Raw genomic sequence first — 13,746 nt, 5'->3', positions numbered from 1 at the left:
GAATCAGCAGTTTGGCTCTGGTCTTGCTCGCATGGACTCTATTGTTCTCAAATCTTGAAACGGCGAGGAGTAACCAAGAGAACTTGTAGCAGAGCTCCCATTCGAAAGCTGAGACCTGGTAATAACACTTCCCGTTTGGCCTTCAGAGAAGAGCGGCTGGGCTGGAGAGGGCTTGCTCTGCAATCATGCTCCACCGTGACCGGAAGTCGGCAACTAGCGTCCTGTCTGAGTTGGAGCCTGCGGGCTCTGTCAACAGGGCGAGTCAGGCCACTGCCTCAGGGGCTCGTCCCTGGACTCTGGAGTTGAAGGCTGAGCAGTGATGAGAAATTAGGTCTGGGGGGCTGGAAGAAAAGACACATGCCAGGACAGGAACCCCAGGGAAGAGCAAGCTGATGCAGCAGGTATATCCCTTCCTTTATTTTCAGCGTTGCTATCGAGATGATCTCCTATGGGGAAGTCCATCAAAAAGCCAAATCTTCATTATTATCTTTTTTTCCTTAAAGATACTGAACTATAAGAGAATTCAGAAAGTGGCATTGATTTGGATGTCAGAAAATTTCCTTGTTTCCCTACTGTTACTGATCTTACAGAGACCATTTTAAACAGATGGCACCCTGAAAAAAGTATGTGATTAGAGGGGTGATAAAGCATTTTGAAAATACATCTGTCAGCTGCTTTCTGGGTAAAGAGAAATAAACACAAAACTGAGCCCCCTAATGTTAAGTTCTGGGGGCAAATATTTTTTAATAGAGGTGAACACCAAAGTTTTTCTGGGGAACGTGCTTTTTCCACAATGCAGAGAACTGTGAATGTTTATAGAAATACACTACAGGGCTTCACCAGAAGAGCTAGAATTTATCATTTATAAAAAAGAAATGCTCAAAGCTAGTTTGAATTTTTAGAAGCAGTGTGGGGAAAGTGGTGGTTTTCTTTTCTTTTCTTTCTGATCTGGTGTTGCCTGGTGTGTGTTCTGTCCTTGGAGGTGAGTGTGAGTTGATCACACTGTCATGCTTCCAGACGCTGTTCGCTGGTGTTTCTCGGGGGTCTCTGTCGTAAGGGGGAGGGATGAGAGTATGCCTCTCTGAAACCCCTGTCAAACGCTCATCAGAATGTTTGGCTACCAGTCTTGTTCTCTTTAACTGGAAATCTCTGTGACTGTTAGGGGCTTGGAAATGGGATGAAATGCCTTTGAGGGCCCTCAACAGCCCAAGAATCTGGGAAACGTATCCAACAATATCTATGTGTCCTTGCTGACTGCTGTCTTGAGGGTGCCCATGAGTCTTGAAGGTGGAAGGGCACGAAAAGAGGGTCGTGTATTTTCATTTTTAAACGTGACTGACTCAAAAGAAAATGCAGAAATTGATCTACGATGGCCATGCATGTAGATCCTTGAACTGGTTCTTACTCTAAAGTGGTCGGGAGGCGCCTGAGCCCAGTGACGAGGCGGTGGAGTGACTGGGCTCTTTCTCGACGAGCCGAGAAAGAGGGGTTTCACAATCTACGTCTGCAGAGGCGGTGGTTGTCGTTTCTGTTCACTGGCACGTGGGGAAAGTAGAGCTCTTCGGACAGTGTTGGCACGGAGAAGGGTGTGATCTGAGATGCAGGCTGACAGCTACCATGGCTGGGTTTTGCAAAGGTTGCAGGTGGAGCCCAGGAGCGGGCTCCCCGGGGCGGCCCCTGGAAGCTGAAAACAGAGCGTCTGTCATGAAGAGGGCGCTTAGACGCCACGTGGATGGAATCACAGGCCTTCTGCACACTCATTGAGCCTGCACTGAATTCTGACCGTTACCAAACCAAATTTGACAGAGTTTCACAACAGCCACTCTAGAACACTATTTGTGTCAAAAATTATATTTGGCAACAATTTGTCACGCCCTCAGCCAATCTCTGTCTGAGAGCCAGCCAAAGAGGTTCAATTAAGAAAATTCAACTTACCCGTCTGCTTGTCCCTATGTCTGTTTTATCCCCTCGTCTCAAATTTATTTTCTGAGTGGAGTGATTTTTCTCTATGAACTGAAATGATGAAGTGATGTTTTAATAAAATAGGTATTTTTAGAGGAAAAATTGTTTTCCTTCTGTAATTAACTTCCACTATTGGGGCATATTCCCCACTATACAGACCATCATGGGGCGTCATTGAAAGCTGGAAGAGGGGTAAAGGGTGGGCTTCAATATTTAAGTATATGAACATTTTTCTGTATATTTTGTGCAGATATTGATGAGCTGCTCAGTATATACCTACTTAGTGAAGCTGGGCTTGATAAGAATTTTAGCTTGACAGGTAAGGTTCCCCAGCTTCCTTTGTGCTTCAGTTTGAAAATGCTGCTTCTATTGAATAACCTGGGGCTTCCCTGGGGGCTCAAATGGTAAAGAATTCACCTGCCAATGAAGGAGACCCGGGTTCAATCCCTGGGTCAGGAAGATCCCCTGGAGGAGGGCATGACAACCCACTCCAGTGTTCTTGCCTGGAGAAGCCTGGTGGTACAGTCCCTGGGGTCCTAGAGTCGGACATGCCTGAGCGACTCAGCACAGCGTTGGTTGACTGTGTTTCTGCGCTGCACCCCAGCTTTGTCTTTAAGCCACATTTATTGTAAAGGCAGCTGCTTGGCAGGTGGAAACAGGCCCTGTCTTTATAGTCCTTTGATGCTAGAAGGAGCGATTCTACTTGCTGGTTAGGAGGCCCTGCCATCTCTCCCCAGAACCTGAAATATCCTGAAAGATCGGAGAGGGTGTCACCCCATCCTTCGAAACCCGTCTCTGATGCTCTGTCTCCGCGGAGTGTGAAATAGAAGAGTGACTCTCACTCATGGATTCCCTCATCCGCTGGCTCTCCTTCCTGCCACGAAGAGCCCCCTGCTAGCTTTCCTGGTAGAGTCCATCTGTTCTCTGGGGACTGCTGTGTCTTTTCTTCATGGCCAGGGCAGGCTGGCTATGGAGGGGGGAATTCATTAGCTGTTGATCAAGCAAGATCTCTGAAGGCGGGGGGTGGACTGCTTCCATGTCTTTGAGGTTCGTGTTCGGTAAGTCTTTGTTTTGACCTCGGGAACTTTATGCTTATGAGCTGCAGGAGGAAAGAAGAACTGGAGGGGTGTGTCCTCAGCTGTTTTCCTCCTGGAAATGTGAGATCAGCTTCCTCAAGGGGAAACCTTCCTCACACTGTGAAAGGAAAGGGGAATTCTGAGTATCAAGTGAGAACTTTCAGCTAAAGCTCTGGTATTGTATTTAAAAACACCTGTTTTGTAGGGAGGCGTGCCTTGGAGAGTCTTTCCTCTATTAGCTTTTTGGCTTCCTTCTAGCTTTCCTGTTACCCAGGCGGTGGTTTTCTTTTGAAATACTGCTTGTTCTGGGGGCTTCCCTGGTGGCTCAGGCTGGAAAGAATCTGCCCGCAACGCGGGAGGCCCAGGTTCGATCCCTGGGTCGGGAAGATCCCCTGGAGAAGGGAACGACAACCCACTCCAGTGTTCTTGCCTGCAGAATCCCGTGGAGGAGTGTGGAGGGCTGCTGTCCATGGGGTCGCAGAGACTTGTTGTAATTAGGGGTGTTCTCACAAAATCTTGAAACCAAGGAAGTAACTAATGTGTAGGATTTGAGGTGGGTACAAGTATTAGCATTGATATAAGTTAACTTTTGGTAGAGTAACCAGAAATACATTGAATTGAGCAATAATATGACTTGAAAGAAGTCATGGTTGTTTTTAACATTGGGGGAAGCCACCTGTCCTAGACCCTTATTTTTGAGAAATTCATTTTTTCATGCAAATTACCATAAGGGGGGGGGCATACTTCAGAGCCTGGATGACTGACCTCTCAGAGTCAAATAACAGGGAATTATTGCCAAAAGTGGGGGTAATTTTGCCTTATCCAGGTCATTCAATGGTGGCATTTTCAGTCAGGGTATCTTGTGAAAAACGTGACTTTATAATCCTCCCCGCTTTCTGGTCTAAGATCACAATAAAGGAAGAATGAGTTCCTTATGTGCCATGAAATAGTTCTTTGAATCTGTGTTCTTGACCAAGGAAATGGTAAGATGTCGAACCATGTGATGCTTATGTGGTTCCTGTGGCGACCGCTCTGGCCCGCCTCCCATCACCTCAAGAGAAATGAGAATTTTCAAAGGCAAACGAAATCAGGAACTCAGGTCCCACTTGGGCTCGTCGGGGGTGAGGCGGTGACTCTTGGACTTCCTGCCTCAGGGCGTTCTCTGGTCTCCTGCTGCTCCTGCGGAGTGGACTGCAGACCCTGTCTCTGGATGTTTCTGCTTGTGTGTGTGTGACCTCACGCTGGGGATGCTCTGTTTCACGTCGTTCTCCTCTAGGAAAGGACTCAAAGAGCACAATGAAGGTGGGAGAGACGGTGACAGTGTCGGGAGACGCTCGGCCACCTCTTTCTGTCAAAGTGCTTGCTCTGGTGCTCGTGGCTAGGACCAGGAACTAAGTCTCCAGGAGCCAGGGGTCCTTGAAAGAAAGGGTGTGTTGGCCTCATCAGAAATGTACAACCAATAAAAGACGTTTTAAGAAGGGCCGTGAGTCCGTGTATTAATTGAGTTGTTTGTGGAAACCCTCTGTTCCAGGGATGCTCCTTGGATGTGTAAACTCTTGCGGTTGAAAGCTTCGCTATGTTCTCGTTTGCCTCCCATCCAAACTACCCAACTTCCAAAACATAACGGACCAAAACAGAGTGGAACAGCAGCGTTACAGCCTTGGAGATGCAATAGAAAGTCATTTCATCTATAAGGAAATTCAGATTCAATATTTTTATAGCCCCTATTCCTAGGTTAGTCAAATCAGATGGCTTGTGGTGGGGAGGAATCTAAATGGCTTAAGTGAAAAGATGAAGATCAAGACTTCTTGGCTTCCATGTGCTCCTGATTTTGAACTATCAGGTCATCTAGTTATTTGAGTTCTTCCTGGTTCTGTATATAATATATGTTGTTTTTCAGACACTCAGTTGTGTCCATCTTTGCGACCCCATCGGACTGCAGCACACCAGGCTTCCCTGTCCTTCACTATTTCCCAGAGCTTGCTCAAACTCATGTCTGTTGAATCAGTGGTGCCACCCAACCATCTCATCCTCTGTTGTCCCCTTCTCCTCCTGCCCTCAGTCTTTCCAGCATCAAGGTCTTTTCCAGTGAGCCAGCTCTTCCCACCAAGTGACCAAAGTTTGGAGGGTCAGCTCCAGCATCAGTCCTTCCAATGAATATTCAGGACTGATTTCCTTTAGGATGGACTGGTTGGATCTCCTTGTTGTCCAAGGGACTCTCAAGAGTCTTCTCCAGCACTGCAGTTTGAAAGCATCAATTCTAATACCAGGAAATTTGTTTTCTAGTGTTAGGCAGTGCCACAATGCAGATGTTCTGGGGAAAAAATGTTATTACAGGTAAATATGGTCAGGTCTGCAGAGTTCTCTGATTTCTCCTGAAAACTGAGTGACTGGACCTAATTGACTTGTATCCACATGACTCTAGTTTAGAGAATTGCTGGATCTTAATGTTACCGATTTGAGTGGGTCCCGATTATACTTGGAGGCACACATTCATCTCTCTCTAGATTATTGCTTAATAAGTTGATGTTGCTGAGTCAGGAGTTGCCTCTTTTAAGAGTCCCTAGTATTTTAGACTCTTGCTCCTTGGAAGAAAAGCTATGACAAACCTAAACAGCATATTAAAAAGCAGAGACCTCACTTTGCTGATGAAGGCCCATCTAGTCAAAGCTATGGTTTTTCCAGTTATCATGTACAGATTTGAGAGTTGGACCATAAAGAAGGCTGAGTACCAAAGAATTGATGCTTTTGAACTGTGGTGTTGGAGAAGACTCCTGAGAGTCCCTTGGACTGCAAGGAGATCCAACCAGTCCATCCTAAAGGAGATCAGTCCTGAATATTCATTGGAAGGACTGATGCTGAAGTTGAAGCTCCAATACTTTGGCCACCTGATGTGAAGAACTGACTCATGGGAAAAGACTGGGAAAGACTGAAAGCAAAAGGAGGAGGGGGTGGCAGAAGATGAGATGGCTGGATGGCACACAATGGACATGAGTTTGAGCAAACTCCAGGAGATAGGGGAGGACACGGAGGCCTGGTGTGCTGCAGTCCATGGGGTCGCAAAGAGTCCAACACGACTCAGCGACTGAAAAACAAGTATTTCATCTCAGATATACATCATTTCTACTGTTGGTTGGAATACAAAGTGGAGGGCTTGCCTTCTGCAGACATAGCTCGAGTGACTTTGCAGTGATGACAGACTATTTAACGGGCTTTGAAGACCGTTTCCTCCTGGACCATACTGGGATTGCTGCAGTCCATCCTCTTTCTCAGGCGCTGCCTTCCTTGGCTTTAGGGATTTGAAGTCCCTCTAAGGGGTGCAGGTATGTGGAGAGAAAGGCACCACAGACACAGGATTCTCAGGCTTCGTAGGTGAGGGCCATTTCTCCCACTTTGCCACAGCTATTCCTTTTTCCCACAGGAATCTAGAGCCATTCCTTATTTTCATGCTTGAAGTTATCATTGGAGAGTTAAAATATCTTTCTTTCGATGGGCATAGTGCATTTTTCTTTGCATGCCATCCAAATGACTCGTTGTTTATTTGAGATTTTGTAGGAAACTAAGTTTAATGTGGAAAATGGAGACAGGCAATGGGGTTGAGAGCAAAAGGTTTCTGTGGTTGTTTCTTGGTGTTTTGGTCATCTCTGTGCCAGAGCAAGCCTCAAAACTTCGTAGTTTAAAAACAACATTCTATGACTCCTTCTCCCAGTCCTGTGGGTTGATGGGCTCAGTGGGGTGGTCCTTGCTAGCATCTCCCACGCAGCTGTCTTCAGGGAGCTGGGGAGAGAGTCATGAGGACCTCCTCCTTCGCACACAGCTGGGCTGGGGTGCATCGGGGGCTAAGGAGGCCTTTCTTTCCTCCTGTGACCTCTGTGGGCAGGCGTGGGGTCCTCACAGACCTGCTGTCTTAGAGGACTTGGAATTCTCCCATGGCCGCTGGATTTCCCCAGGAGTGTTGATCCAAAAGGTCCAGGTAGAAACGTGAAGGAAACATCGTGCCATTTCCACTGTGATTACTGGGGCGTACTTCATGGTGTTTCACGGTGGAGGCATCTTAGGAGACTAGCTGTCACGCTTGGTCCGTCCCATACAGTTAGAATAGACTTGGACGGTGTTCTCTCTTTCCTAAGTTGGTGTCCAGAGCTGGTGGACAAAATGTGTTACAATTAATGATGAAATTAGTTTCCTTTCATTTATCGTCTACTGTTCTGTCAAGGAAAGCTCTTTAGGTCCAAGGAATATTTTCCTGTAGGCAGTGAGTTAACCGTTTTTGCCTAAACTGTAGGTGGAATTTCAGTGACACAGGAGGGAATTAAACATTGACACTGATGACTCACAAAACTCCAGTTAGTTCCTCCCCACCACCCCAGATGGTTATGGTTCATAAATGTTTGCTGAGTAGGTGTCTTCTCCTCCAGTGGAAACAGTTTGGTTTTTTCTTATTTTAAAGAAGAAAATGTTATGAGAAAACTCAGAGGATTACACTCAGGAAAATAAATATTATCCACCTATCTGAGTTAATTGTTCATGTACTCTTTAAAATACATTGTTCCATACTACCTACACACACATGCATGCGTACAGAACACAAGTGGGATTGCTACCTGCCTTGCTTTCTACATTATATCACGGGCATCTTATGTCAATGAATGTAGGTGGCAGGAGCATTTTTATCAGCTGTATAATATTCCAACACATATTTAACTGCTTCTATTGGTAAAATTTATTATTTTCTTCTGATCGCTTTGGCAATTATCCTTATTCCTACATCCTTGTGCATGAACCTTATTGTCTTGGAAAGTGTTAAAGAACTGAAGGACCCCACACACTGTCCCTTCTGCTAAACACCAGAAAGGGTTCACTTGTTTCAACACAGCTCTCTCCTCCCATCATTCTGCTGCTCGCCTCTCTCCAGGTCCAGTTTTCAACTAAGAGATCAGATTTGTCCAGCAAGAGACCCAAATGAGAAATGTGCACTGCTGGGGCCTGCCTATACAGTGGCATCCTGATGGTCATTCAGGAAATAAGCTGGAGTGGTCAAGATCTTCCCAACCAGGGATCAAACCTGGGTCTCCTTCTTTGCAGGAGGATATATAACTTACATAACATATATGTTATAACATACATATATAAAACATATATATAACATATATGTATGTTTATATATTTGTTAGTTTAAATATATAATTATACACACACACACACACACACACATATTTAAGCAAACATCAGCACTGTTGTTTGAGTGCTGAAGTTTGGTTAAATCCCCCTGTTTTCATTGCAGGATTATTGAAAAGTATTATGAAAGGGGAGAAGTGCCCCTGATTCATGAACACCTTTATACCAGTTATAGCCGAGCAGAGTTTTATTGATTTCAAATGGAATGCTGCTTCAGGGATGCAAAGCATTGTGTCGGCTTCATAGTGAAGGAGGTGGTGACCTCACGTGAGGCTCACAGAATGACCCAAAAGAAATCTGCTTCCAGACTCTGTGGCTTCCTGCATCACCTGGGCCTTCGCGCGCCTCGCCACTGACCGTGCAGACAGAGGCTTCCCGGAGGCGGCCTCTCTCCCCCACGGGAGATGGCCTCAGCGCTCCCTGCGTCTTGCCTGTTGGCTGAGCTCAGGGCGGCTCGTTTTCCTCCTTTCAAGAGCGAGCCTGTGGCCTGGGAGGCAAAGAGTTGTCCGTAGACGAGTGCTAAACCACTTGACCTTTTCAGCAGCTGCAGAACTGTTTACTGAGGACATGCCATCTCCCTTGGCGTCTCCAATTTGGCAGCCAGAGAAGGCAGGCCGGTGACATTGCGTGCTTTCAAAAACTTCTGAACAATTCACAACTTTCACCATAAAGTGGCTAAATTGGTCTCGCTAGTCAGATAGTGATCTTTGGAAAGACTCTCTTCTCCTTAACTCGTTCACTGGAATCAACAAAAACATCGATTTTGCCAGAGCCTCTGACTCCCTAAACTATAAACAAGAACAGACTAGATCAGTTTCAAGCCGCAGACCCAGGGCAAATGGCAACGTCTGTTTGCAATAGCAGAGAACGTGAATTCTGTTCATGCATGTAAGCAATTTCTTGAAAATTAAGGAGCCCGTGAGGTTTAATTTAGCTTATCTGAAAATTACGTCTGTGTGTAAAAATATCAATGATTCATAACATACTTGTGCAGGATGCTCTGAGCTGAAATACGACTCGATCACGTTCATAAAATGGGTGAAGAGTTATTCTGAAACAGTGAAAGAAGTTGTGAAGCAGCTGAGCAGAAGAGAGAGCTTGAGTCGAGGTGGAAACTAGAAATGTTCCAGGCTAGAGCCTCGTTGGCTCTTTAAAATCCTGGCTCCACTACTCACTAGCTGTGTGACCTTGGACATGTGTCCTCAACTCCCTGTCCTCCAGTTTATTCCATCTTAAAATGGAAATAGTAACAGGACCCACTTTAGAGAGTACTTGTGAAAATTCAGTGAAACGCAACCTGCAAAGCACTTCATCCAGTGTCTGCCACGCTAGCACTCAAGAAGTTTTCCTAATGTCATCCTCTGATTGCATCGTTTTGCAGAAAAGACCACTGAGCAAAAATGCAGGTATTTTAGGCCATCCAGCCCAGCACATCACAAGAATATGTGGCTTTGTTGGCTGAACATGCAGGAGGATACACTGCAGCCAGATCTCATTTTGTCACAAACAGAGGTTTGTAGCTTTCAGTTTGTACATCAGATTAAAAGCTTCGCTCAACTCCTCACATCAGTGAGAAAACCGACGATGGCTCAGTTGGGCAAGAAACTGCCTGCAACACAGGAGGCCCGGGTTTGATTCCTGGGTCGGGAGGATCCGCAGGAGAAGGGATGAGCTACCCACTTCAGTATTCTTCAGCTTCCCTTGTAGCTCAGCTGATAAAGAATCCGCCGGCAATGTGGGAGACCTGGGTTCAGATCCCTGGGTTGGGAAGATCCCCTGGAGAAGGGAAAGGCTACCCACTCCAGTATTCTGGCCTGGAGATTTCCATGGACTGTACAGACTGTATAGTCCATGGGGCTGCAGAGAGTCAGACACAACTGAGCGACTTTCACTTTCACTTTCACTTATTCTGCAAATTGTGGTGCTGGAGAAGCCTCTTGAGAGTTCCTCCGGCTGCAAAGAGATCAACCCAGTCCATCCCAAAGGAAATCAACCTTGAATATTCACTGGAAGGACTGATGCTGAAGTTTAAGCTCCAATACTTCGGCCACTTGACGCGAAGAGCCGACTCATTAAAAAAGACCCTGATGCTGGGAAAGATTGAAGGTATTCTTTAAGAGCCATGCCAAAGACAAATTCTACCATCCTTCAGAAATGCAATCATATTTTGTGGCTGGAAAAATACCCCTTTTGCTCCTTTAAACTGTGACAGTGAGTGCTTTTTTCTAGTGTCAGATTGAAGGATCTGGGCCAGGGTGGGGGTGGGGGGGCGCTTAGCCTCCCCAGATATACAGTCCTGCCTTGATGAACATGGAAACAATCTTCTGTGTCATATTGAGTCTGACATGTAGTGAATGAATGTCTCCTGTGGTCAGAGTAGGTTATGGAAAATGTAAAGTTAATATCTTTTGCATGTGAATAGAGAACTCATTCAGAGTGAAATGATAACCAAACATTTACTAGGTGTGTGTGGGGTGGGCAGGCTGGGAGAGGTGGGAAGATGTGGTCGGGAAAAGATCCCCTGAAATTCCCCATTTACCCTCTTGTTAATCTGTGAGAGACTTTTTGGCATTCCCATATGGAAACTTCAGAAGCAGATGGAAATATTTTAAGATGTATAATACACATGGGCCTGTTACATGAATTTCCATTTTCCTTGTGAGCATGAATACAATGAAGTTCTGCACTATTCTTTGGATCTTAGCAAAAATTCAAACGGGAAATAATATTTTACCGTATGGCTTCTAACTGGTGCAGAAGTAACTTATTTGCAAACAACGAGCAACGCAAAAGCAGTGCTTCGATCCTTCCCATGATGTTTCAAAGGTCAGTGGTCAGCTTTTCACCAGGTAGTTGATAATCCTTAATCTGGGGAACAGTCCTGCAAATTTAGAAAACTTCTTCCCCCATATCCCAAGAATTAGATCTTTTGAGGTAAGAAGCGGTCCAGCTTAGAGGAAATAGAATAGTCATCTCCATGTATTTTTCATGGGAGAAAGAACTATATCTGTTTCAAATTGTAAAGTCATCTTTGGTAAGATGTTCTGATTTTACAAAACCACAATGAGGTACCATCTCACGCCGGTCAGAATGGCTACTATCAAAAAGTCTACAAACAATAAATGCTGGAGAGGGTGTGGAGAAAAGGGAACCCTCTTACACTGTTGGTGGGAATGCAAACTAGTACAGCCACTATGGAGAACAGTGTGGAGATTCCTTAAAAAACTGGGAATAGAACTGCCATATGACCCAGCAATCCCACTGCAAGGCATACACACCGAGGAAACCAGAATTGAAAGACACGTGCACCCCAATGTTCATCGCAGCACTGTTTACAATAGCAAGGACATGGAAGCAACCTAGATGCCCATCAGCAGACGAATGGATGAGGAAGCTGTGGTACATATACACCATGGAATTTTACTCAGCTATTAAAAAGAATGCATTTGAATCAGTTCTAATGAGGTGGATGAAACTGGAGCCTATTATACAGAGTGAAGTAAGTCAGAAAGAAAAACACCAATATAGTATACTAACGCATATATATGGAATTTAGAAAGATGGTAACAATGACCCTATATGTGAGACAGCAAAAGAAACTGATGTAAAGAACAGACTTTTGGACTCTGTGGGAGAAGGCGGGGGTGGGATGATTTGAGAGAATAGCATTGAAACGTGTATTACCATATGTGAAACAGCTCGCCAGTCCAGGTTCGATGCATGAGACAGGCTGCTCTGGGCCGGTGCTCTGAGATGACCCTGAGGAATGGGATGGGGAGGGAGGTGGGAGGGGGGTTCAGGATGGGGGACACATGTGTGCCCGTGGTTCATCCATGTCAATGTATGGCAAAAACCACTACAATATTGTAAAGTAATTAGCCTCCAATTAAAAAAAAAAAGATGTTCTGATTTTAGTGATTCACTGAGAGTGTAGTGCATTCTTAAAAAAAAAAAAGAGTTTGTATCTGTGTATCAGCAGCATTGCCAGTAATCATATCTATAAAATAAAATCTATATGCAGCTTGTTTGGGGCTCAGTGGTAAAGAATCCACCTGCCGATGCAGGAGACCTGGGTTCGATGCCTGGGTCAGGAAGATCCCCTGGAGAAGGGAATGACAACCCACTCCAGTATTCTTGCCTGGGACATCCTATGGTCAGAGGAGCCTGGCGGACTAAACAGCAACAGAAAAGCAGCATGTTCACGGAGCCATGAGTATGGAGAAGAGACCAGCTGAGCACCGAGTGTGCTGGCTGACACTGACATGCACCATCCAACGAGTCCTGGCCCAGACACCAGCCTTGTACCTTCTTCTGACGACTTCCCGGGAACTGAGGCCCGTTCTCCTTGGGCTGCTGGGCTTGTGTCCTTCCCGACGGCCTGAGGGGCCTCGTTGGTGCTGAATGGACAGCTCTGGACACGGCCGGATCGGGCTTTAGGACCCAAGGGTGGCTTCAAAGGGGCTGCGGGTGAGACAAAACACAAACGTGTGTGTAGAATGTATGCACATTTCTCTCTCTCTTTTTTGAAATTTGTGTTTTATGTTGGGGTATAGCCAGTGAACAATCTGATAGTTTCAGGTGGACAGCGAAGGGACTCAGCCATCCATACACATGTATCCATTCTCCCCCAAACTCCCCTCCCATCCAGGCTGTATGCACATTTTTCTGAGAGAATCCTTAGCAATGAAACTTTGTAACCAAAAAGAAAAACAGCTGTTGCTTTACTCCTATCAAAAGAAATGCTATTTTGATAGACATTAACAAGTGTTTATTTTAAATTTTAGTAATGTGACCACTCTCTATCCAGATCAGAGAGTTAGATTATTTTAACCCATTAACACCCAGATATCTATGTCAACTTTCCCCTGGAGTAAAACAAGGTCTCTTTATACACTATATATACAGGGAATATGTTAAATATACCTCACAATCTTTTTGCTGACCCAAAGGTAGTTTATCACAAGAACTTTAAGTTTTCCACTTTTAATATAAGTTGGGGTGAAGCAGAGTAAATTTTGCCAGAGAGAGATCTACCAAGGAGCAGAACCATCATTTTCAGTGCGCCATTATTGGCACTGCACAGAACACAATTGTAATTCTTAAAATATTTGTTTTCACTGTGTCTGGGGACCCAGGAAGAAAAAAACTTATTAATGTTAGGGCATGTTTTGGGGATGGTGAGAATGGAAATAAGCATTAGAAAGTTATAGAAAAGAGTTTGATAAATGTTTAACTAACTGATTTTAAACTAGTCAATACATATTTTTTTTTCTCTTAAACATTTCAGGTATATTTTGGTCAGCTCACATTTCAGTAGTGTTTTATCATTCCGTTTCCCCTTTACCAATCCCTCAGTGATGGTGGGCCTTTCTAGCAGTTCTATAGCACTGAGGAGCGCACTGTATGAAGATCTCAGCTCAGTTCAGTCACTCAGTCCCGTCTGACTCTGCGACCCCTGGGATGCCAGGCCTCCCTGTCCATCACCAACTCCCAGAGTTTACCCAAACTCATGTCCATCGAGTCAGTGATG

The sequence above is a fragment of the Odocoileus virginianus genome, chromosome 17, assembly GCF_023699985.2.
Source record: "Odocoileus virginianus isolate 20LAN1187 ecotype Illinois chromosome 17, Ovbor_1.2, whole genome shotgun sequence".
NCBI classification, from domain to species: domain Eukaryota; kingdom Metazoa; phylum Chordata; class Mammalia; order Artiodactyla; family Cervidae; genus Odocoileus; species Odocoileus virginianus.
This window is presented reverse-complemented; position numbering follows the sequence as displayed.